This window comes from Cydia strobilella, chromosome 12 (genome assembly GCF_947568885.1).
Source record: "Cydia strobilella chromosome 12, ilCydStro3.1, whole genome shotgun sequence".
Taxonomy (NCBI): Eukaryota; Metazoa; Arthropoda; class Insecta; order Lepidoptera; family Tortricidae; genus Cydia; species Cydia strobilella.
The window spans coordinates 496,961-522,072 of NC_086052.1; the positions used below are offsets into that span (position 1 = coordinate 496,961).

Sequence of the window (25,112 nt, forward strand, 5' to 3'; positions counted from 1 at the left end):
TACACAGCTTCCTTAATAGAGAAAAAATATGTAAATCACACTCATATAAATACTTGGGTTTGGCATAGATCACTAGGTCAAGTTTATTTGTGTACACTTCGTTAGTTAACTTATTTGCATATATATGACTATTAGTTGATGTGTTAAAAGAGGTACCCCATATTAAGGGCATTGCATTTATGGTCAAGTGGTTACATGCTTCTTGCGAGGACAAATAGTAATAGGCCAGTCTCAGCAGCATGGTAGTAATAACGATTCACTCATATACAAGCGGTATGGTAGTACAAGGGCCCGCAAATATGACATAAGAGCGTTAAACGAGCGCTACTAACGAGCTACAGCATCGCGACTGTATTGATGCAAACGCGCTACCGTGTTTGTATCGATACAGTTACTGAATCGCGTTTGCATCGCGACAGAAGCGCAACGGTATCGCGTTAGCATCGAGACAGAAGCGCGACGGTATCGCGTTTGCATCGCGACAGAAGCGCGACGGTATCGCGTATGCATCGTGATAGAAGCGCGACGATATCGCGTGTGCATCGCGATAGAAGCGCGACGGTATCGCGTTTGCATCGCGACTGAATCGTGTTATGTGGGCGAGGGCACACAGCTAGCGACCGCATCGCGACTGTATCTATGCGAACAATGCGACAGCATCGCTCCTACTGCATCGCTACAAAAAACCGTGGGCGAGCGGCCTTAGGATGACGTGTATTTTTCAAAGTGTGTGACTATTATCCAATTAAAATGCGATTTGGTAACAGACCAGATGGACTATCTATAGTATCTATTCATTTTTATGGGACAATGAGACATTACCACTTCCGTAGTAGGTATAGGATACTCTAGGAGACAATTAAAAGCACTTTGGCAAGTCATTGTGTAGAAAAGGAACTCAACGGATCGTGCATTATAACAACAATACATTCCACTATACATTGCCAAGTCAATTTAAAATTTACTTTAAACAAGATCATTTCGTGATATTGTTATCCTGAAGAGTTAATTGTACCAATATTTAATCAGCAGTCATCAAGTGGTAATTAAACAATATAGGTATGTGTAGAGTCATTATTAGTTTAATACGAAATAAAACTATGAAAACGGATTATATCGCGTATATTGAATAAATAACAAATAATCATGTAGTGTAGTTTAATAAGCTTTGTCGATAACTTATACTTCAAACTACTTTTACTGAACAATGTAAAGCCTGACCAGTAATATATGATCATTGTCAAAAGGGCGCTGTTCATTCTCATGTATAGGGTGACAGTTCAGTATAGTATGAAAAAATTAGTTCCAGTAAAATTCCGCAACATGGCGCGTGATCATATATTCCTGGTCAGGCTTTAAGTTATGTATTTACTTAGGTATATAAATAAATAAATGTTTTTATTTTACTTTTTACCCTACATTTGTACATGTATGTACAAATATTGCAACTACGAGTATATTACACAAAACATATTGAAATATAATTTAAACAAATTCTTCTAAACCTACTAATAATTAATATTATAAATGCGAAACTAAATCTGCCTGTCTGTCTGAAATGCCTATATGTCATGCTGAAACCCCTGAACGGATTTAGATATAATTTTGTATGGAGACAGACGAGACAGTTTGAGGCCCGAAGGAAGCGCAAATCCTAATACTAAAATGCATTTTCTTGCTTCACCCTATTTAGAAACAAAAATAGCAGGATGTCGTAACTACTTAGTAATTAATGCAGAAAAATATGTGCCTTTAAAAAGGCCTCGAGCTCTCTGTATTTGAATATACTAATAATTACTTCTAACATTAAACATTAGCATACCAGTTTCCATTGTTCCGGTGTTATTCACCGTAGTTTCTCTTATACAAGTGCATACCACAAAAATACTATGAACGAAAATATAAATTCCTAGTTTAAGTATTCACACTCCTTTATTCTTTAGCTAAAAAAAAGTAAATGAATGAGGGCTACCGTTTTTGTGCTCACCAGTTGGCGCCACTGTAGATGTAGGTCCAGAAAAACAGATCTCATAATTCTTCTATGCTTATTTTTATAAAATCAATACCTTCTCAAATACACAAAGGTATTTTAACGTCTAAATGTGTCATTTTTTCAACCTGTTTAATTTTGCATATATTTTAGTTGACACTTTTTTTAAACCACTAACATTTATTGAGCTATATCTATTGTTTACCATGATTAATCAAAGATGGACAAAGATTTACCACAATTATGAATAAGGAGTGAAAATTCCCGATAAAAAAACTTGTAACCCCCCAAACTTCTATGCATTTGACATTTTGAAAGACCTCCATCTATACTAGCGCCCCTAGCGGCGAAATTAAACGCGGTAGCCCTCATTTAGCCGATAGGCGATAATGTTTGTTGACACAGCCAATTTGTAAAACAGTATGTGTTTACAAACACGAGATTGCTTTCGATCATATGAATGCGTTTACGATCCGGTTAGATGTTAGGAACCTAGAAACCGATTCAGATATAAATGAAATGAAAAAAAAATCGGCCAAGTGCGAGTCGAACTCGCGCACCGAGGGTTCTGTACTTTTTTGTATTTGTTGTTATAGCGGCAACAGAAATACATCATCTGTGAAAATTTCAATTGTCTAGCTATCACGGTTCATGAGATACAGCCTGGTGACAGACAGACGGACAGCGGAGTCTTAGTATTAGGGTCCCGTTTTTACCCTTTGGGTACGGAACCCTAAAAATATATTTTCAAACTAAACACTACAAATAACATTATGGTTGCGAATTGATATCCCACGTGTCCAATTTCTTCGTCCAATGTGCATTGCGTCACACTCTCTCGCTAAGCAAAATGTAAGACGCAAAATACACATTGGACAGGTGGAATTACCACCCTTAGCCCCTTCTGAACTTTTCCGTAGTTGGGTAAAACGGTAGGTAAAAATTGGAATAAAAAGTTTCTTAAATGTTAATATATTTTTTCCTTTTTTATTGTGGGACGTACCACATTACACACACACACACACACACACACACACACACACACATTTGTACACATTTTTTTCATTGTGATTGACATCTGTATATACAATTTATAAATGTTTCTTCTTGCAAAACAGGCAATCAAATGATTTTTTTTTACACTAATCCACAATTTCCTTGAACTATAGACTTATAAAAGACTTGTCTAAGTATAATTATTCAATAAGCTGTAAATAGCCTAGGCTCAGTTTGGTAGCCTAGGTGCGACCAGTTCTAGCCGCATGTCCTAGAATCTAGAAACATCGATGATCTAGAAAGTAGTTATGTTAATATAAATATTACCAACCGTTGAAATGCCTATGCTGAATTAGGCCCATGTAACTATTGCCCATGCCCATGTTACTTAAAACCAGCATTTAAGTAAAATATGAAATGAAATATCTGACTTATGTACAAAGCGTACCTATTTGAGAATTTCATACACCTACTACTACATCGACCCTACTAACTATTAATAGGTAATCCATACTAATATTATAAATGCGAAAGTCTGTCTGTCTCTGTGTGTTACCTCTTCACGCTTTAAAAAAAAAAAAAAAAAAAAAAAAAAAAAAAAAAAAAAAAAAAAAAAAAAAAAAAAAAAAAAAAAAATGTATTGTAAGTTTTTAAATTAATTTAATTTAATGAGTATTTTAAATATTAACAATAGATTTTAAGTCACCATGTACCTAACCCCAATGGATCCTAGTTATCTTAATAAAGAAATTATAAATTAAATTAAAATTAAACCGCTGAACCGATTTAGTTGAAATTTGGTATACAGATAGTTTGAGTCCCGGGGAAGAACATAGGATACTTTTTATCCCAGAACTCATCCCTCAAGGGGGTGAAAAGGGGGGTGGAAATTTGTATGGAATCAATAACCGCTGAACCGATTTAGATGAAACTTGGTATGGGGATAGTTTGAGCTGTGGGAAATGATATAGAATAACTTTTATCCCTGAAATCATCCCTTAAGGGTGTAAAAAATGGGGTGGAAATGTATAGTGTGAACCAATTTGGGGGTGAAAAAGGATGGATTAAAGAGCAGATTTGTTTAAGAATTAAGGTACCCAAATTACTAATTCCACGCAGACGAAGTCGCGGGCAAAAGCTAGTATATTATAATGCGAAAGTAACTGTATGACTGTCTGTCTGTCACTTCTTCACGTTTAAACCGATTTAGATGAATGTTAACTAAGCGATTCAATATTTACTAAAAAACTTAAATGTTTACTCCTAGACCAAGCATGTTACTCTGTTCATGATTTTATGAAAGAGATTATTTAAAGATATTATTGTATTAACAACTATTGCACGATCATTATTATTATTTAAGGAATTGTAAAAGTAACTTTGACCAATGTATTTTTATTTTTATCTAACTATCATATTTAATTGTATATAACTGTCGTATTTCAATTGTACCTGTGTGACCTGTAAAATATTTTTTATCAATAAAAAAACTGAACTGTTAGTATGAAGACTTTATGTAAGTATCGTGCCGTATCAGGTGCCCCAACATGTTTCCCCTTCTGTTTTCAATTATTCTCAGCAGAGATCGCTTCTCACCTACCCAATCCAATACTTCTGCATTCGTTTTCCTCTCCTTCCAGCTTATACCTTCCATTCTCCATGTCCACATTTCAAAAGCGCTTAATCTGAATCTATCTCGCTGGGTTAATGTCCACGTCTCGCTACCGTATAACGCTATACTCCAGACTTAGGTCTTGATAAATACATAGTGACGTATCGGGAGCTCAAAACAGTGGCAGAAAGAAGATTGGAGTGGCGATTACTCCACCGACAAGAGCCAGGCTCTTAAGAGTTATGATGATGGTTAGATGGTTAGTATGAAGATAATTTGAGGCCCGGAGTAATGATAGTTTGTGAACTGTACTCCCGACTTGTCACCCCAACAAAAGCTATGCACAGATCTTGCAAAGACAAAGTATGGCAGAGACCATATACGTGAAATATCTGTGAAAAAAATATCTAGTTTATTGTGGTACTTCCATACTTTGTCGTGTCAAATCGGGGCAGAGTTAGCTCAAACTGACTCTACTACTATCTACTTTGACGACTGGTCTGGCCTAGTATGGTAGTGACCCTGCCTATGAAGCCAATGGTCCTGGGTTCGAAACCCGGTAAGGGCAATATTTATGTGATTAGCACAGATATATTTTCTTGAGTCATGGATGTTTTCTATGTATTTAAGTATTTGTATGTTATACATATTCTTTGTATGAGTACCCATAACACAAGCTTTCTTGAGCTTACTGTACTTCTAGTCTAAATTTCATTCAATAGCGTGACGGGTTTGCGTTGTCATTTTGTATGGGATTTTTGAGTTTCCAAAACGTCCCGTTTGGTGCGCTGTTAAAAAATCTCATATACAATTATAGACATAACGCAAACGCGAACGCACGTCACGTTATCGAATGGAATTTTTACACTTGGGGTTCTGTGGGGCTTAGTCAATTTGTGTAAGAAAGTCCTACATTTATTTATTTTTCATTTCTTATGCTCTGAAAGAGGGTCATTGTTGTTCTAAAAGGTATGCAGAAAATGATACGTGTCTGCAATAGAGCATTTTACGCTCCAAGTACGATTTTAAAAATTTTTACGATAAGAAATTAAATTGTGAGTTTAAATGGATTTGCTATACAATTTCCATTCTGATATTTGACTTCCCATTTCATAAATAACGATAATTTTGCATAAATTATTAATTGAAAGTACCCTCAAGAAATGCTGTAAAAATGTATCCTGTCGTGTCAAGAAAAAACATGCATTTTACTTTCCTCGTATTCGAAATGAAAAGTAGAGTCTTTAACTCGGGTGAAAGGCATCATTTCAGCCTAGACTATTGGCGTTCTCACTGCGTTCGAGCGTTAAAATACCTCGGCAGGAATGAGTGCCTTTCGTCCCTTGGTTAACAATCTACTACTATTTATCTTTTAAGCACTGTTTCGTAAACTGATTGGGGTTTAATTTCCTGATAAAATCTATTCTATCTGTGGACAGATCCGATTACAATTATGAAATGGTGTCCATTTCGAAACATTCCTTAATAAGTCCTTCATGCAAGATTGTCAAATAACAGAATTGAATATTGTGTAAAGCAATAATGTGGACTATTATGGACGTGCTATTATAGTTTCGATAAGTCACAGAATCGCTCTACTATTGTTGAGTTGCATGTAGAATTATACACGGTAAGCCTCAGTAACCCGACAGATCAACCACGTATCGGTCAAGGAATTTGATTTATGTAATACTTCGTTTTAGTGGACATTTTTTGATTGACATGATGATTATTTTGTTTGTCAATGCACAATGGATACAGTTTTGAAATTCGATAAGGAGCGATATCCTAACAATAGAAATCGAATTGAAAATTTGATAATATCGGCCTTGATCTAATACCTAATCAGAATGAACATGATTTTAAAAAGGTATTACGCGTCAGCAAACATAGATATAACTCCGTAATAGATGGATACAGTCTAAGGAAAATCGTGCCTCGAAAATCACGAAAATTTGATTCTCGATCAGAGGGCGCCACTAGTTTTGGCCTACTCTCGTATAGAGGGCGTTGACGGTTTCGTTTGTTATTTATAATTTTAACGCATATCCGTTAAAGACATGGGTCAAAATCAGATAAAAATAATGAATGCAAATAAAAAAATCATTTATCCATATTTAAATACATTTTAACGTATTTTTATAAATCTTCATTTTTAGTTTTAAAGTGTGTCGATAGATGGCAGTGAATTTACAGTGGTTACAAAATTTACTACGACAGTACTGCTCTATCTTATTATATCCTCTCCCAGGTAGCAAAGTGACGTCCACGACGTCATAATGACGTCATAATAAAGTCACAATGACGTCTCTGACGTCATAATGACGTATAATTGCTACCTGGGCTTTGGCGTCAGGTACCTTACCTACTGCGTTACAAGTGCCTTTATTACAATATACAATCTACATTCCAATTCACAGTTTTGATAGTTTTATGCAATCGCAAACGTTGTGTGGCTGACTTAAGGAAACGTGCATTTAATTTCGATGTTGCAATGCCAACTAAAATGTAGTAAAGTGTTTAATATTCATTGATTGATTTTAAAGAGAATTGATTGGTAGTTGAAATAGTTTGTTGAGGGTTGCCTAATTTTTTATATGAAATATAGCTAGAGTGAAATATATACAGAATGTAACAAACACAGTGGGGGTCCGTTTAAGGCCAAAAAAATTTCGCATCAAAAATTTTTTTTCTTCAACTTTTTCCTAATCAGAACACAATATACCAAATTTAATATGCCCATTAAATTGGGATTGTGTTCTGATTAGGAAAAAATAGAAGAAACATTTTATGACTCGAAAATGTTTTGGTCTTTGTACGACTATGGAGGGTTGACCAACGGACGACCTGCCTGCTGCATAGAAAAAAAAAATCATTTTTTTTGTCAGAAATATTTTTCTTCTACTTTTTCCTAATCAAAACACGATACCGAATATGCCCTTAAACGGATCCCCACTACTTTTGTATCCTGTATCTGAGTGAAACCGTAGTGATTTAAATATTATGAAATATGCCTCACGATCGTTTAATTTCTGTTCTAATCATTTCCGAAACCCTGAAAATAAGTATTATTAAGGCTTACTTAAATCAATTAACTTTGTTAATTTAAACCGTGTTTAAGCATTGAATAGTCATCGTCATTTAATGGAATCAATAACTTAAGCCAAAGTTGATCCTTTTTATCAGTATTCGTAGCTCTCTTATCAATTTAATTGAAGTCACATGGAGCCTTAATACGTTGAAATAAGGTTAAGATTTAGAATGGCAAATTTATATCCACGATTTCCCACGTGAGTGTTGTGGTCAGCTAAAACCTACAATCAAATCGTGTGAACGTATCAAGTATCATTAAAACCGAAGCGATACAGAATAAACTCCGTATCAGTTGGAATTTATACCTTATATTGATTGTAGAAAGTTGCTTATCGTGTGTGATCATTTTGATGTAAAACAACAGGCAATGATAAAGTCATTATGCGGTTAGACTTGAGACAAATCTATTTACTTAAAATGTATGTGTAATCTAATTCTCTATTAGAATATTATCGTCAATGTGTTTACAGTGTGGAAATAATGAATGGGCCCTGGAGGGAAAGTACCTTAAAACCTTAAGTTAACTCATTTCGCTCAAAGGAAACATTCTTTTATTTTTTTAAAGAAACAAAACTGCATTCAATTTTTTTTAAATTAGCTTGCGGCTTGTTTTACCCAGGAATCGAACCGACAAAAAAAAATGGTATTTTATTCTACTATTCGATACAGTTAATGTTAATGATAGAATGTGCCATTTTCAACCAAAAGGGTACTTATTGTCGGTTGTCCATAAGGCGCAATTTCCATTATAGTTTCAATTTGAAATCAACCTTATCGACAACCGAAAATGTGGTACCTTTGGTGCTTGTAAATGTCACAAATTTCTCCAAGAAACAATTAGGCTTTACACTCGTCTGTCGTACAAAATATCCATAAAATCGAATATTTAGTATTCAAGAATATTTTTTGACAAGAAAAATGAAAAATCTTTGAATGCAGTTTTGTCTATTTTCAAAAATAAAAGAATGTTTCCTTTAAGCAAAATGTGCTAACGTGATTTGATGTGGTTTTGAGGTTTTTTTCCTCCAGGGCCCATTCTTTCTTTCCACACTGTATATGCCTATTAATATAAATAGCGTTGAGTAGAAGTAACATTAGTTTTTAAAATTAAGGGTGAATGAACTTCATGTCACGCGTTGCCATAGTTATGTTAAATGGTGTATTCCCATTTGTCCCCTACGTTGCCGCAGCTCATGAGGCGGAGACAAATGGAAATTATTTATCTGAAGCGCCTATATATGTGTCTGGAGGGAACAAATGGAAATACACCATTTAAATTAACTATATATGCATTTTTGCGGTAGATGTGTGCCCTTGTAACAATGGGTGATCTACCAAGCATGTTTGTAGAATGTGGTACCTAGTATAAGGTTTTTATTAACAAACTAAGCATAGTTTGTAAATAAAAATCTACTTAGCAGTAGAAAACTTAATAATGGATGGCAGTGGGTCAATAGAACAATTTCACCTCAATAAATCACGCGTATAAAACTAATGTACAGTCAAGGGCATAAATATATATACATTCCCATAGTTTTAAAAATATGTGTACGCTATTACACCTTAGACAATAAAGTCGTGTTCGCATATTTTTGAGCCATTTGTCTGGATCGATATTTTTGCCTTCGACTGTATATGAGTATTTAAAAATCTACGTTACGACTGTCATCTTGTTCTCTGCTAAAGTGTATTGCCAAGTTATCGATTGCCATGTCATTATAATTTAAAAATAGAAATACGTAATAACGTCAATGTAACATGTTGTCGTCTCCTACTCGTAATTTGGTAACAATATAATTCTTCCTCAATTTATAACCTTGAAAAGAATTAATTTTACTGAGATGAGTGAGATGACAGCTACCACCTAACGAGGTACTCAAGCTGTATGAAAAATATAAGAATTGCCATGTTTTTTGGACTTTTTAGATTAGCTACCCAAAATTTTTGTTCCATTCGCGTTTTTTCCCATTCTGCTTTTTAACCAGGCGTTTATTTTTTCAGTAGTTAACTTAATCACACGCGTATGTCCCAGTCGCTTTTTTCCCCAAAGAGTAATTTTTCCACGAAGTCGATAGATAGGTAGGTTAGGTTTGTTAGGTAGCTTCAGATGCCCGAAGGGCAAACAGCCTAGAAATAGGAGCCCCGCGTAGCGGGGCTTCGTCGGCTCAGGGTAAGAAGGGCTTGTTCTCGGAAATATTACTCTTTGGGGAAAAAAGCGACTGGGACATACGCGTGTGATTAAATTAACTACTGAAAAAATGGACGCCTGGTTAAAAAGCAACAAAAGCTATAGGGGTACAAAAATTTTGGGTACTTAATCTATACAGTCGTTTTTTGTTATTGAACCTAACAGTCTCCACACCAATCAAACTGACAGTTAAATACGAAAGGACAAACGTTTTCACGTCAAAGTAGTAATCATACTTACTGACGTATTTTTACTCATCAATTATCTAAATGAACGGAAACCTTGGCAAATGATAATTATTTAAGATTATAATTTGTGATAATTTATGTATTCTCTTACAAAGAAGACATTATGATTGACGCTTCGCAGAAACAATAGGATGGTAGCAAAATAATCCGCAGTCGCCGCCAATGATAAATTTATGTTTTTGTCTTTTTACTACAGATTAAAGTCCTACAGTTATTTCTTCTACAAGGAGGAAAAGTTGTTTAACCCCTCGTGCTAATTGATATCAAGGCGGAAGATTCAAAAGTTAAACGTAGCGTGTGGTTCCAAAAGTGGAATGGTTCATTGCGAGGGTTGCTACGCACGAGGGTCAAATAAACTTTGGTACCAAGTGAAACACAATTTTTTTTCAGGGGTCCCTTTGTTTGACATAATTATTGAAAGTCATAATGTAATGATTGTCATATTATCATTAGTCATAATTCTGAAACCGTTTACTTTTCAGGATTTTTCTCGGGTTATCCTATAGATAGGTTAGGTTTGGTTAGGTTTGTTTTATGGCAATCGAAAAGTTACGTGTTTCTGAGAAAAACCAAATTATGACTAATGATAATATGACAATCATTACATTATGACTTTCAATAATTATGTCAAACAATAGAGACCCGTTTTTTTCATCACACTAACGCGAGCAAATTACTAACTGCAAAACGTTACAAATCAGTCCAAATGAATGCTATTAAATATTTATCATTAAAAATAATCATTTAAAAGTCATTTCCACCAGCCAATATGAGGAATCAACTCTAAATTTTCATCAAATTACTTTGCCGCTCTTGTGGATAAAGGTACCTTATATCCTTATACCGAGAAATGAATTAGAGATTCACTAGATATGAAATAATAAAGATATGTGACATTTCACGGCAAAAGGTACCTTATGGCGGCTGCCGCTTACGTCGTATGTCGCATAGCGTCGTAAATTATTGCGGCGCTACGAGACGTAAGCGCCATCCAATATTAATTGGAGCGGCGTTAATAATAGTGTAAGCTAAAACCGCCATAAGGTACCTTTACCCGTGGGACGTCACATATATTATTTACTATTTCATATACATATCTAGTGAATTTCTAATCCATTTCACGAATCGCGCTGTTAATTAGATTTAGTTGAATAAAGAAAAAGAAAATGCCGGGTAGCACTATTAAGCCCTCTGCCAAGGCGATTCGTTAAAAATGAGGAAGTAGTTTTAAAAGTTTTACAGTTGTCTAAGTATGCATCGATATTTAACGATGATATAGTGCTACCTCTTAACAGTATAAATCGTCATAATCATACGTGTAATAAGATTATTCTAAATCATAAAGCAATAAATGTCGCATGCGTGTTGAGTTTCTACATTCCTCAAATTTTACACAGGCATTTTTTTTTTTTTTTTTATACCACGTCGGTGGCAATCAAGCATACGGCCCGCCTGATGGTAAGCAGTTACCGTAGCCTATGAACGCCTGCAACACCAGAGATATTACACGCGCGTTGCCGACCCTTTAAAAACCTGTACACTCCTTTTTTGAAGAACCCCATACTGTAGCCCCTCGGGAAGACCTCGGCAGGGAGCTCATTCCACAGCCGAAGCGTACGCGGGAGGAAATTCCTCTTAAACCGCACAGTACGCGACCATTTAGGTGCTAGGGTGTGAGGATGAACACCCTGCCGATGGCGAGCGGTGCGGTGATAGAAAGCGGCCGTTGGCATCATGTCAAACAATTCTTCAGAGCACAGCCCATTGTACAAGCGGTAGAACACACACAAGGAGGCGAAGTCTCTCCTTAGACTTAAAGGTTCGATACCGCTTGTGAGTTTGGGATCGTCGACGATTCGTACAGCGCGCCTTTGGACTGAGTCGAAGGGTCCAAGCTGGCATCCAGGTGCTCCTGCCCAAAGGTGACAGCAGTACTCCATATGGGGTCTGACTTGCGATTTATATAGCAGCAGTCTTTGCCCCGGAGTAAAGTATCGCCGTGCTTTATTGAGCACACCGAGTTTTTTGGATGCCAGATCAGCCTTCCCTTCCAGGTGGCTACGGAATTGGACGTCACTGGAGATGTCGACACCGAGGATCCCAATACTCCCTGACATGGTAAGGGCTGTGCCTTCGAACTGTGGGACCACAGTAAATGGGGTTTTCTTAGCGGTAAACGCGCAAACTTGTGTCTTGGTGGGGTTGAATCGCACTAAATTGTCCCGGCCCCACACCGAAACTCTGGATAGAGTGCCCTCAATATCCGACACAAGCTTTTCACGACTCTCTAGCACCACGGAACGAGGGATGTTGGCACGGCCTGCGTAATAGGCATCCCCAGTACTGTCGTCTGCATAGCAATGAATGTCGTCGATAGACAACATGTCATTGATGTGCAGCAAAAACAGCGTTGGGGATAGCACAGAGCCTTGCGGAACGCCAGCGTTAATGTCCATGCTATTGGAGCAGCTTCCGTCTACTACGGCTCGTATGCGTCTGCCAGACAAAAAGCTAGCGATCCATTTGCATAGTCCCTCCGGCAATCCATAAGATGGTAACTTCGACAGGAGACCCCGATGCCAGACCCGATCGAACGCCTTCGCTATATCTAGGCTAACTGCCAATGCCTCACCTTGACTCTCAATGGCCGAAGCCCAGCGGTGAGTGAGATACACTAGAAGATCACCAGTCGAGCGACCGTGGCGAAAACCATACTGACGGTCGCTGATCAGGTCGTGTTCTTCTAGGTATCTCAGGAGCTTTGCGTTGATTATACGCTCCATGACCTTAGAGAGAAGGGAGGTAATAGCGATAGGCCTGTAATTCGATGGGTCCGATCTGTCGCCCTTTTTAGGCACAGGGTGCACAAGGGCCGTCTTCCACGAAGATGGAACATGCCGTTTGTTGCTAGAGAGTGTGAACATAACTCAGGAGCACACTGCTTAAGCACAAGTGCTGGAATGCCGTCTGGCCCGCTCGACTTATGAACGTTTAGGGATAGCAACTCCCGCCGAATATCCCTCTGCGTGAATGAGATTTCGGGCATGGAGTATGCACACCGCGGGATGGTGGGCGGCACGGCGCTACCGTCGTTCAAGGTTCTAGAACGTAGAACGAATTGCGATTCGATTCATTGATTTCTCACCCAAAAACTTACAAACATTTATATATGTATGCAAAATACCACTGTTGAATGGATTATTTCCATGAAATTCATAATGTAGAATTCAAAACTGTTTTTCGCATAGGTACTGAAAAAGAGGGATTTCGATAGCTTTTAGAAAAGTGGAGAAATGAATGAGAAACACAAGCAGTTGACTTTACAGTGCCAGATTTTAATGCGAACTGACGTAAAACAGATAAATAAACAAACGTGCTTCAATATTTAAATATGGAATAGAAAAAGAACAAATTAAAACATATACAATAAATGATATCAAAACTATATACAGAATTTCGAAAAACAAAGAGATTTCAATTAATAATACCAAGACCTAGATATTTATAAGGTCTGTTCTGTCCTAGTGTGTATCCCAATAATTGATAAACAAACATTTTTACTGAGAAAACAAAAGATCTTTACATATTTAATTATACGAACGGGTCTACCGCGTTTAATTAAATAAAATAAAAAAATTAAAAGATGTTTATTCTTAGATCTAGGCACATTAAAATTAGTTACACCACCTGTTCGACACTACAGCCACGAGAAGATACCGCCACTAGAAACACGACAGACTTTATGGAATTAGGCTGTGTTGATGATTATAGTATTTTTATTACCATCATTAGATATTTTTAAATGTCACACCAATAACATTTTCGACATTAGCGGCGTCAAAGACATCGCTAAATTGAATACACTTTAATATGCGCTTTTTTTATGCATGCACCGACTCTAAATAATAACCAACTGTTTCGCGAAGATTCTAAAATATCTAGAAAAGCATCAACAAGTTTTTGCAACATTCAACTTGTTTATTCCATCAAAGACATGACAGAGACTACAAGTACGAAATGCCTTATATGGCATGTTTCTAGTGTGGAGTTTAGGCTTTTTAGTTTAATGTAAAGTAACAAAGTGACAGATACAATGAGAACTAGATTAGTTCCGCCCGCTATTGCTGCTTCAGGTGGTAATAGCAAAATAACAATGTCATCATGACCATTCTGAATTAGGCCTTATATGTAGGTATGTTGGGAATTAGGTTTGAAAGAGGTTGTACAATAGTTATTTGCAGTTAATACATATTATAATTTAATAGTACATTATGATACAAGTGTGCTAAGTTGGTCATTACACAAGAGGCGATATTGTGAGAATAAGAAAGCCGATATCTAAGATTATGAGCCAAAAATCGGTGGAATAAAAACGTCGTTTTGAGCAAGTGTGTTGAAAACTAAATTATTTAATAACAAGTGCTGACCATATGTGCTAGCCGTGCTGATGGTGCGAGAGCTGGGGCCCGTTTCTCGAAAGCTTGTAACTTGTAATACAAGTGGAAGTCCCTTTCTAACAAAAGCTGTCAAAAAGTGACATCCGCTTGTATTACAAGCTACAAGCTTTTGAGAAACGGGCCTTTGTCGATATGTTGTGTATTTAACCCCAGCTTTTGTGACCCGATGAAGTAATATTTGACTTTTTGAAATTGGTCTCAAAGTGAGACCAATTACTTGGCTTATTTTTGCAACAGACCCGCTAGCATGAGTTGCGTTCTCGCGCGCGACTGCATACATCTAGCGCGACTTCAAGTATGGAGTCGCGCGCGAGAACGCAACTTATGCTAGACCGCCAGAACTCAATCGCAATCATATCACACACAGGCAAATCAAGTTACTAAGTCGACCAATTAATGTAGTCATTTATAGTTGGTCAAACCAATTTGTCTTTGTCAGTCAGTAACAACCAGGAAAATTATACTGATCCCTTTCTTTAGGGTGATAGTACTAGTGTAAGACAAAGATAGTATGATTCTCTTTGTCTATGTTTGAAATGAGACAGTCCTTTGACAAACTATAATTTGACATTCAATCCTTGTAGTTTGTATGATACGTAGTCAACAAGGAAATTCGAAGGAGGTCATTCAAAGGTCCTAAGTATCTGTCCGTCCGTCCGCGCCTTAGCTCAGTTACCTTTCTTTTTTACGCAGCCGGGGGGGGGGTATGTGGGACGTATGATGGGCATGTCACACTGAAATTTATCTATGATCAAGTCATCACTCTCTTCTCTTCCTCCTCGCGTTATCCCGGTATTTTTGCCTTGGCTCATGGGAGCCTGGGGTCCGCTTTGACAACTAATCCCAACGATTTTTACGAGAGCGACTGCCATCTGACCTTCCAACAGTTCCAACCCAGAGGGGAAACTAGGCCTTATTGGGATTAGTCCGGTTTCCTCACGATGTTTTTCCTTCACCGAAAAGCAGCTGGTAAATATCAAATGATATTTCGTATATAAATTCCGAAAAACTCATTGGTATGAAGCCGGGGTTTGAACCCGCGACCTCCGGATTGAAAGTCGCACGCTATTACTGCTAGGCCACCAGCGCTTCATGATCAAGTCATCACTATAATCAAAGATAGATATAACTCCGTAATAGATGGATACAGTCTAAGGAAAAACCTTGCCTCGAAAATCACGAAAATTTGATTCTCAATCAGATGACGCCACTACCTTTGGCCTACTCTCGTATAGAGGGCGTTGACGGTTTCGTTTGTTATTTAACAATTTTAACGCATATCAGTGAAAGAACATGTGTCAGAATAATATAAAAATAATTAATGCAAATTATTGCAAGTAAAAAAAAACATTAATTCACATATAAATATTTTTTTTGATATTTTTATTTTTAGTTTTAATCGTGTGTCGATACAGTGAATTTACTGTGACTTCATTTACTATGACATTACCGCTCTATCTATGTCACACTGAAAGAGACCCCCATTTATTTATGATCAAGTCATCATTATAATTTAATAATGTGATGTTACGGATGTGATGTGTGACGTCCAAGACGTGCTGTTTCCTTTCAGCGGTGTTCAGTGTTCAGTGTCCGGAACGGGCATTGTATTGCAGCTATTGCAAGGTCGCGGTCACTACAATATACTTGGTGGTCAGGTATATTACAGATACTGTTAATGTTAATTGAATAGGTAAGTGATCAGGGGACCTAACCGAGCGAAACTTGTTTATATAGTCTGTCAAGCAATGGCAACGGAAATGTCCGTCAGTGGAAAAAAGCGGCAAATTTAAAAAATATAGGCGTGAAGGGTTATTTAATGTAATATACTAATGTAATGTGATATGATCCTAAGTTGGTCGAAATAAATGAATTCGTTATTATTATTTGTATGTCTTTTACATATCTCGGGACCATGGGGTCCCGGACCTTTGGGCGGCATGCGTGGGGCCGAAGCCAACAGCGCAGAGGCCTTTTAAGACAATTTAATCTAAAAGCAAGGGATACACGTGGCGGATACCATCCCCGAGCGCACAATATGATACAAAGAGATGGTCCCTATTACTATCGTCTCATAGAAAATTTGTATTTCGCACTTTTTTCTATTGACAAAGTTGTTTGACAAATAGAAAATGCCAGTCGAAACCTTCACCTTTCACATGTGTGTGGTGGTCAAAAGTCGTGGGTCTACTACCTCGGTTGTGCTGTACTGTACAGAGCAGAAAAAACATACCCGAAAAAAATGCAAAAAATGACTAAAATTTCGGTCATGATAAGTAAATCATACACAGACAAGAGGTTAAATAATGTAGTTATTATCGTGTGACACTTCGTTAATGTATTCATGATATATTTTTACTTTTTAATTGGCGTTTGTCCGCTTGGCTATGGCCGCGGGAACGAAACACAGGATTTTTTCAATGCTTAACTTATATACATTAAGTAAATAAATATACTGAACAACTTATTTTTGGATTAGTCCCATCGAGGTTAGCCTCGAAGTAAAATGTGGCTGTCCCAAATAAAACGTCAACTTTATCGTTCAAAATTGCCTGAATATTATGCCTACCTATTGATTTCTAGTTTTCCTGGTGTCATAGTAAAACTTTTTCAGTAGGTATAACAGAATAGATTTAATTTGCAGTAATAAGGGTTGAAAAACACAATAGGTAACCCGGAAATTAGGAAGTACGAATCATACTGATCCACCTTAAAGTTGGCCAAATGGCGCTGTAAGGCCTTAAGGCCCTTAAGGGACGTATTTACTTGAGAAAATTCGACCCATGCCGCTGCGACCAGGGACCGGCCCGCTATCCCTTATCGGGGTTTTATAAGGGTATTGCATAAGGCTTAACTCACCATACCCTTTGCCAGACGAAATCCTTTGTTTTGCTTTTAAAAACCCTTATATAAAGCTACCACATTTGAGTAATCGGTAGCCCAAATACCCTTACAAAACCCTTATCATCCGCTCACCAACACCTTGCATATTGCTTATAAGGGTTAGCCTTATAAAGGGCTTCCCTTTTAGCATATAAGCGTGCTAATTTAAGTCGTCTACCTTGTTCATAAAGCACACATTACTTCGAATCCGAGCGATCGTCGGCGGCGACGGCGGCGTTCTTTGACTAGGCACGTATTTTCTTTCCTTTTTATACACTACCGTAAATATATACTAATCCTGTCTCTTTCTCGCAAAGGGAAACCTTTATAAAAAGCGCTTAAAGATAAGGGTAACCCTTATTAAGGGCTAGCCTTACTTTTGGTTAGCTTTTCGGTAAGGGTTAGTCAAAGGTAAGGGTATAAATGGGCTTGCAGTTCAAAAGGGAAAGTCTTTCAATGTGTTAGCCGCAGGGACCGGACAACCCTTTCCGCGATAAAACCGTTTCAATGGACGACACTTTAACACGGCTAACACATTGAAAGACTTTCCCTTTTGAACTGCAAGCCCATTCATACCCTTACCTTTGACTAACCCTTACCGAAAAGCTAACCAAAAATAAGGCTAGCTCTTAATAAGGGTTACCCTTATCTTTAAGCGCTTTTTATAAAGGTTTCCCTTTGCGTGAAAGAGACAGGATTAGTATATATCTACGGTAGTGTATAAAAAGGAAAGAAAATACGTGCCTAGTCAAAGAACGCCGCCGTCGCCGCCGACGATCGCTCGGATTCGAAGTAATGTGTGCTTTATGAACAAGGTAGACGACTTAAATTAGCACGCTTATATGCTAAAAGGGAAGCCCTTTATAAGGCTAACCCTTATAAGCAATATGCAAGGTGTTGGTGAGCGGATGATAAGGGTTTTGTAAGGGTATTTGGGCTACCGATTGCTCAAATGTGGTAGCTTTATATAAGGGTTTTTAAAACCAAAACAAAGGGTTTCGTCTGGCAAAGGGTATGGTGAGTTAAGCCTTATGCAATACCCTTATAAAACCCCGATAAGGGATAGCGGGCCGGTCCCTGGTTAGCCGTGTTTAAGTGTTGCCCATTGAAAGGGTTTTGTCGCGGAAAGGGTTGTCCGGTCCCTGGCTGCGACCCAGGTGGCTGAGCTGTTTTAGGCATCTGCCGCGACGATGGTTCAATTCTAGCCACACTAACTGCCACTTTTTCTTTTGTATCTATTTAAGTTACAAACATAAATAAGTAGCGTTAGTTTTTCAAAAGCTTTTCTTATTTAATACAACGCAACGGACCGGGTTGTTAAAAACCACACATACGTTTCACCTCGCTAGAAATCGGGACAAGTTCGCACGTTTGCAGTCGACGCACGCATCTTCCTTCCGTCTGTTTGTCTGCGTGCTCTGCATACTGTCACCTGTTACTCAACAAGAGGTAAATTTAGCGTAGGTCACATGTGGACGCTGCAAGGGTTATACCCTGAGGACCCTGACCATGTGCATTGTCTTAAAAACAACAGTCTTAAAAACAACAGTCTTAAAAATATATAAGCAAGTTAGCTAAAAGCTACAGATTGAATTGATGTACTAGACCTATAGTTTCATTTTTTCATTATCTTAACTATATTTTTTGACATGTTTCCCATAGAACAAGTTTGGGAACAAATCAAATTATTTTATTAAATATTTTGATTTGTGTTTTTTTAAGTAGTCACACTACTATATACCTATATCAATTAAAAACTGTAATAGATGTCATATATTAAAGAAAAAGTGACGAAGCCCTCCAGTGGTGAAGGCCGGATTCGAACCGGCGTCTTTAGCTATCGCGGCTAACGCCATGAACCCCTAGGCCACCCCGCCACGGCGGTGCCCGTCCGAATTTCTCGACTATATGCCATCTTATTAAGACTAGGCGTCTTTGACCAGCTCTAAGGGCAAGCAGTGCGCGCTTGCACCTCCTAAACGAACTCCTTACGGATTTACGTTGTAGCGAGAATCCGGCCTTCACCACTGGAGGGCTTCGTCACTTTTTCTTTAATATATGACATCTATTACAGTTTTTAATGTTTCCCATAGGTCAATAGAATTTGTATTTTAATTTTAATTAATTTTAATTTTATTCTTAATTTTTTAATTTCAATTTTAATGTTTCACTGCTTATATGAGCCATGTTGCTTGAAATAAAGTATTAATAACTAATAATAATAATTATCAAAGTACCCAATCGACTTACAGAAATCCGCTCAGAAATTCTTCTAAATTACTGAGCGGATTTCTATTAGTCGATTTTGATTTGTGGTCCGAGTGAGATGCCTTTTTTTTGCCTATTTACGAAAGGTTGTCGGAAACAGAAATTAGTTTTGTACCGACATTGGGAATTATTATGAAAAAAGCGCTGGTGGCCTAGCGGTAAGAGCGTGCGACTTTCAATCCGGAGGTCGCGGGTTCAAACCCCGGCTCGTACCAATGAGTTTTTCGGAACTTATGTACGAAATATCATTTGATATTTACCAGTCGCTTTTCGGTGAAGGAAAACATCGTAAGGAAACCGGACTGATCCTAACAAGGCCTAGTTCCCCCTCTGGGTTGAAAGGTCAGATGGCAGTCGCTTTCGTAAAAACTAGTGCCTACGTCGATTCTTACGATTAGTTGTCAAGCGGACCCCAGGCTCCCAGGAGCCCTGGTAAAATGCCGGGATAACGCGAGGAAGAAGAGGAGATTGGGAATTATTATGATTTATTTAAGCAATCTATGTGTGTCGTGTGTTCCATTCTTTTTAGCCTACGCGATATGATGCATTTTTAAGCGACATCCTGATTATAAAGAAAATGGTATACTTCTTTGTTTACTTGTTTTTAAAATCCTGTTTTATTTGCTGCGAACAGAAATAAGTAAGACTAAGTAAGTTAAGGCGGCAGGTTCAGCGGCAAAAATTGTCACCAAAAATAAGCACGCCAAATATTCCGGTTTGCACGATACTATTGTCACCTATTGTGTGCCCGTTACTGTCAAGCTTTGAAAATAATAATTGATAATTGAAAAGTTTAGATATATGGATTATGGTATTAGGTAATTGAAATATTTAATTTTTATAGGTAGGTACTACTAGCTACCTATCCAAATGGTTAAAAAAAACTAGTCTATGACGAAATTGACGAAAGATGAATAAAGGATAATGAATAACAAAATTTTACACTTATATGTCACTGTCTCGATGTAGGTAAAGTAAAGTATCACATAGTATCCGTAACTAATCCGAACCAGTTAAAAATGCTCTTACACAAGACCTACAGAGAGGTGATAACAAATGTATGCCACAAGACTGCGCTAAAATTGCACTTAACCATACTTTCAATAACATACATATATGTTGACCACTAATATAGCCATTAGAATATAGACCTTAAGCCGACGTAACTAAGTCGAAATTGAGTATGATAGTAAAAGTGATTGTCGATAATATTGTCTAATAGTGAAACCAATTAAGTAATATATTTAAAAGTAGGTGATCGAGTAACTCTTCCGTTGGCATTAGATATAGATTATCTGCTCTTGATTGCGTTGTATGTTTAGTATGAAAGATTTACATTTAATTTATGACATAAACTACAATTAAGTATTAAAGCCTGTTTAGATTTCAAAATTATACAAATCCTCATCATGGTTTTTAAATGATAGGTATCATTTAAGTACTTACCTAATTAAAATAGTGTTTACCAAATTTATAAAATTATATAAAATAGTTTTATAAAATAAATATTTCATGCATTAAGCATAAGAAAGGTTTGATTTTTGAAAGAAATAAAAAATATCCAATCTATTCTATTCAATCATAAATGATTGTTTTTGATCTACGATTTTTAAATATATATAGATAAACGGTATATACCATATTTATATATAGATAAACGGTATATACCATATACCTACTTTATGATTGACAGAAAATCTTGACATTGGAGACCCTCTCCGAAACATGTCGCGCGTGTGACTTAAAATATTTGAGGTAAACCGTGAGATTCATTATTGTTTTGTATTGTTAAGCGGAATTTAAAAGTTAATTAAGTTTGCAAAATAATATAAATAAATCAAATACGCAAACCTAAGTATTATATTACTACTGAGACAAAATGACTACTGTGTTCAATTTTCAAGGGGACTTACTAATGCGAGGAAAATTGAAGAAAAATACCGGTTTTTGTTTCCTTTTTACCTACCTATTTTCTTCTAGTAGTCATAACATTATAATAAGTGGCTAATAAATAAGTGCATTCCCCGTTGCCAGGGTTGTTTGGGAGGGAAAAAAAATACCGTCCCATAGAAAATGGACCAGCCAAAATGTATGACAGCCAAATTTTTTTTCGCGATTTTGGGGTTGGTCTCATAGTAAAAGCTGCTCAGTATAATCCCAAAACCTCCCTGGCAACGGGAATGCACTTATTTTTTTGCCAACCTGTATAGAACAAAAAGTTATACAGGAACCGATGTAAGTAATATCAATATATGTAGATTTAATGTTTTGTTTTAGCGCTCACTTTTTAAATATTTAGTTTTAAGTTATATAAGTTTCTCATATAAGTGAATTGTTTAAATTCTTTTGAGAAATAAAGATCTTTAAACCGATATCCGCTCTCCGCTCTACGTTTTATCGCCTGAAAGAAGTGTAACACTTACTGTAAAGTCAACAATCTCCAGGTACTTTAAAAAATCACTAACACAAACAAAAAACTGCACACAATTGGTTAAACAGACTCACGAATTCAAAATTTTAAATCGTTCTAAACTCGCGCCATATTGCGTTTGTAACGGACAACTTGCGCGCGCACGGTTTGAGATCAGACTGACTCTGACTGACTCGAAGGCTGCGCGTGCTACTGTTTTTACTTTCGCTTTGCTTGCTGCAGTCATTATGGACTTTATGTTGATGGGTGTAAAGTTGGAATTGGAGGTTAGCAATGTTTGTTTTGGGTTTTAAGTTTTAATGTTTGAGTGGTAGTGTGCCGGCCAAGTTCGGGGATGTTAAGTGACCCTAAGTTTTTTTTTCTTAAAAAAGATAATCCTGTTCCTATGTTTTGCTGACAGGAAATGTTATATGTAACTAATATATTTATATTTATTCAACATTACATGTCATGTGCATTACAAAAGATGTTAGTTACAGGTAGTTGGTACATGACACCCTGATAGGGCACAAAATGCTAACAGATAGATAGGTACATTAGGTACTTACAATTCTAGCAAAAATCAAAACAATTAATATAATTTAAAGCTAAGATAGTTCATGCAAAGCAAAGGTATGTCAAAACAATATTAATTAAATTAAGAAGTATACAATGTGATGTCATAATCTGTTATTATAATTATTTTTTAATATTTACATAATCATATTCATTCCTACTATACAGACGTCATTATATTTGACGTGGCCAAGGTGTTCTAAAATATCTTAACATTGTAAACATGCACGCTAATGACTTGAGATTAGAGGCGTGTACAGCTTTTTGTGCCAATATCATGTTATGCCTATAGCCTGCTGGTATTATACCTAAGCAATAGGGTATGTATTTGACTGTTATTAAAATAAATTATTTTACACCATGCATGAAATAAAGCACCAGATAATTAATTATTAGAAAAACATAGATAGCAGTCATTTTTGAACACAAGTCTTATTTAATAATATAATAAATAAATAAATATTATAGGACATTCTTACACAGTTGACTAAGTCCCACGGTAAGCCCAAGGAGGCTTGTGTTATGGGTACTCTGACAACAATATATATAGTATATAAATACTTAAATACATAGAAAACACCCATGACTCAGGAACAAATATCTGTGCTCATCACACAAATAAATGCCCTTACCGGGATTTGAACCCCGGATCATCGGCTTCACAGGCAGGGTCACTACCCACTAGGCCAGACCGGTCGTCGAATTTAATAAATCGGATAGAAATATAAAAAGTAGGTGAGTTGACCGTGACGTCATTATGTAATGTTTCATATAAATTCCATATTAGCAAATCCTTTTTACAAGTTGTAAAAAAGAAACTGATTTGATTAGTAGGAAACAATTAGGCCTTTTTTTTTCATAACGTAGTTGAGCTGAAATATAAATATTAATTTTAAAGAATAGGCGTTGTAAGTAAATTATTCTTTAATAATTTCAATTAATTATACATATAATTTTTATTTTGTGTCACAAATCGTTGAACTATAATTTCGATATTTCTACACATACTTGGCAATTTCTCTACGCTTATTCACATATTCATCGATCTTTAGGCACAGCTTTAGTTAATAAAATAATCTAATTAAATAGCTGCAAGGTATGGAAGGCCAATAGTGACGTTTATAGACCGACAAAATAATAAAAATATGTACACGATTCAAATTGTATCCCAAAGAAATAAGACATATTATTGCATAGTTGTTTTATATGACCTCGATTGTACCAATCTTATTAAAATGTTCAACAGCAGAACCATAAGTTCAGGAAGTTAAACATTTGTACCTTACAGCCTTAAAGGGAATGAACGAACATTAATTATATTATGCACTGCCTTTTGCCCTTTGTATCGTCTTGGCGGGGGCACGGCCGTGCCCCCAGATACTAAAGGGGCCCACTGACTATCAGTCCGCCGGACGATATCGGCCTGTCACTTAGAACAAAAATTTTACAGTTCTGAACAACCGACAGGCCGATATCGTCCAGCGGACTGATAGTCAGTGGGCCCCTTAAAGACTTCACAGGTGAAACCCGGCCATGCATGATCTGGTAAATATTTTTACTAAATAAACATATTCAAGCAGTTCTTTTATTATAATAATCTGTAATTATTGTAATTTATAATAAAAATACAATCATATTACAATATGGCTTCTGTGAGTTTTCGCCGAATATATTCCATCATACCTCAAATTTTTGTCCAGCGTTTTTAGGGTTCATTACCCAAAGGGTAAAAGCGGGACCCTATTACAAAGACTCCGCAGCGCTGTCTGTATGTGTGTCCGTCTGTCACCAGGCTGTATCTCATTTATTTATTTATTTATTCAGGTAAATACACATAATATACAACTTAATTACAAAAGTACCGTTAAACCAGTAAGGTTTGTCTCGGTACACCATCCGCAGTAGATTTGATACAATAATAACCATAAACCGTGATAGCAAGACAGTTGCAGTTTTCACAGATGTATTTCTGTTGCCGCTATAACGGTACGGAACCCGTCGTGCGCGAGTCCGACTCGCACTTGGCCGGTTTTTTCTATCGAGTCAACTTTAGGCTTTTAAGGTTTAGCTTAGAGTCTGCCCTCGTAAATATAGTCTAGTTATTAGAAGGATTGTGGCATTTGACTTTGATTAAAACGTGTAAAAATTCAATATAAGTAAAAAACTAACAATTTGACGTTAGTCCTATAATTAAACTGTAAGTGGTATTTACCTGCTACACTCAACGTCACTGACCAGGAAATTACGTCACAAACTGCCCATTCAATAGTTAATAGAGGTCTCTAAGCTACTATTGCACCAACTTGAACATGTCATAGTGAAGGAGCAAGCTTAGTAGGTTGTTCGGGTATGGAACCCTTACCGTCGTTTTTTGCCTCCCTATCACTTGAA

At 36.8% G+C, this 25,112-nt stretch overlaps 1 protein-coding gene across 1 annotated transcript in view; it reads right to left on the minus strand.

Annotated features, from left to right (window-relative positions):
- LOC134745927 (cationic amino acid transporter 3) overlaps positions 1-22,310 on the minus strand; it is a 46,219-nt gene extending 23,909 nt beyond the window's left edge. Inside the window, exon 1 of the mRNA XM_063680048.1 lies at positions 22,159-22,310. The gene's annotated coding sequence lies outside the window, so the exon portion shown is untranslated. The remainder of the gene's footprint in view (positions 1-22,158) is intronic.
- Positions 22,311-25,112: the final 2,802 nt, after the last annotated feature.